Source organism: Arvicola amphibius, chromosome X (assembly GCF_903992535.2).
Source record: "Arvicola amphibius chromosome X, mArvAmp1.2, whole genome shotgun sequence".
In the NCBI taxonomy this organism is placed as follows: Eukaryota; Metazoa; Chordata; class Mammalia; order Rodentia; family Cricetidae; genus Arvicola; species Arvicola amphibius.
Genome location: NC_052065.1, coordinates 109,508,157 through 109,510,614, shown reverse-complemented (window position 1 = coordinate 109,510,614; position 2,458 = coordinate 109,508,157). Strand labels below are relative to the sequence as shown.

General features: G+C 53.1%; 1 pseudogene; it reads left to right on the top strand.

The window, feature by feature from the left end:
* Positions 1-311: 311 nt before the first annotated feature.
* On the top strand, positions 312-1,806 carry LOC119805148 (annotated as a pseudogene).
* The last annotated feature ends 652 nt before the right edge of the window (positions 1,807-2,458 follow it).

Below are 2,458 nucleotides of genomic sequence, written 5' to 3'. Positions count from 1 at the left end.
TATTTATTTATTCTGATGTACAGGATTCTGGGTCTGGTATTGGTCACTTGTGGAAGATGTAACAACAAATCCCTCTACCAGGGTGCAATTGGGTTGAAATAACCAAGGTACTGACCACTGTTACAGAGTCTGGAGGCTGGCTTGCGGAGCGGTCCTCAACCCGGATCGCTGCGGCCCAGCCCGCCACCAAGGCGCGCAGTCGGGCACGCAGAGTGGCTGCTCAGGAGGATCTCTATACTCCCCCCCACACACTCCAGAAACTACTCAATGCTGAAGCCTTTCACCGTGGTACCAGAGACTTTGGAAGCACCATGGATGGGTTTTGTGATCAGCAAGTCCCTTTTATGGTCCCAGGGAAATCTCGCTCAGAGGACTGTCGAGGGCGACCTGTGACGGACAGAAAGTTTTTGGATATAGATCTGGCTCACGATTCTGAAGAGTTGTTTCAGGATCTTAGTCAACTTCAAGAGGCTTGGTTAGCTGAATGAAGCTCAAGTTCCTGATGATGAACAATTTGTCCCAGATTTCCAGTCTGATAACTTGGTGCTTCACGTTCCACCTCCCACCAAGATCAAGCTGGAGCTGCATAGCCCCTCCTGAGTTGTCATCCTGTAGCCACGAGCAGGCTCTTGGTGCTAACTATGGAGAAAAGTGCCTCTACAACTATTGTGCCTATGATAGGAAGCCTCCTTCTGGGTTCAAGACATTAACCCCTCCCACCACTCCTCTGTCACCCATCCATCAGAGTTCCCTTTTTGCCCCACCTCAGGCAACCCTGCCCACCTCAGCTCTTGCCCCTGGAGCGGGCCCCCACCCCTCACTCCCTTCCAGAACCTGGGTCACAGCAGCAAAGGTTCGTGGTCCCCCGGGCACCACATCAGCCCCTGCAAATGCCAAAGTTGATGCTGGAAAGCCAGTATCCATCAGAACAGAGGTTTCAGCGACAGCTGTCTGAACCCTGCCACCCCTTCCCTCCTCATTCAGGAGTTCCTGGAGATAATCGCCCCAGCTACCACCGACAGATGTGGGAGCCTATTGTCCCCGCTGCTCCCCCACCCCTTCAGGGATTCAAGCAGGAATACCATGACCCTCTCTATGAACATGGGGTCCCTGGGATGCCTGGTCCTCCAGCACGTGGGTTCCAGTCACCAATGGGAACCAACAGGAACCCCGAGATTACTGCGCCGATTCAGAAGTGCCTAACTGCCAGTCGTCCTACATGAGAGGAGCGTATTTCTCCAGCAACCATGAAGGATTCAAGTATGCAAAGGGCCCCAGGCTATACTTCGATGACACCTGCGTGGTGCCCAAGAGACTGGAAGGCAAGGTCAAGCAGGAGCCCACCCTATATCGAGAGGGGCCCCCTTACCAGAGGTGAGGCTCTCTTCAGCTGTGGCAGTTCCTTGTCACCCTTCTTGATGACCCAGCCAATGCCCACTTCATCGCCTGGACTGGCCGAGGCATGGAATTTAAGCTGATAGAACCTGAAGAGGTTGCTCGGCGTTGGGGCATCCAGAAGAATCGGCCAGCCATGAACTATGACAAACTGAGCCGCTCTCTACGCTATTACTACGAAAAGGGCACCATGCAGAAGGTGGCCGGGGAACGGTACGTCTACAAATTTGTCTGCGACCCGGATGCACTTTTCCCCATGGCCTTCTCAGACAGTGTCCCTTCCTGAAGGCAGAGTGCCCCCTCAACGACGAGGACATCCTGCCACTGACTCACTTCGAAGACAACCCTGCTTATCTCCTGGACATGGATCACTGCAGCGGCCTCCCCTATGCTGAAGGCTTCGCTTACTAAGTTTCTGAAATGGTTGAGTGGCCAAACCCTAGAGCTAGCAGTCCCCATTCAGGCAAATGAGGGCAGTGGTTTTGTTTGTGTTCTTGGCTGTTCCTAAAGCTTGCCCTTTTGAGTATTATCTGGAGAACCCAAGCCATCTCTGGATTGACACCCTTAAAGACAAATAACCTTGGCTAGGGAGTGGGGACAGGGAGAGACAGAAAAACCACCACGTGACTAGTCATTCTGATGAGATTTGGTGAGAAGAGATGAAAGTGGAGCCTCCTTGCCATTGTGGACATGTGCAGAGCAGTCCCTTGTTCAGGTTAGCGCCCACAAAAGGGGACCGAGTGTATGACAATCCGCCATGACCATGGACTACTAAATGCCTTTACATAGAAGGGCTTTGACTTGCACAATTCTGTGGAAAGAAACCACACACCCATAGGAAAGTCGAAGGCTCGGTTGGGGAGGCTCGGATCGTTAAGGCTTGAAATTCACAAAACTCCTGGAGCTCAGTCTGAAATGTTTTCCCCTTAGCCCAGAACTGGGGAGGCCGGGGCGGCTGTTAACCACTCCATGGTTCTCTGACCGCCGCTCCCCTTGAGCCTTCAGCCAGAGTGGTCAACAAGTAGATCAAGTCCCTCTCCTCCCGGTCAGATGGCTGAGTGCC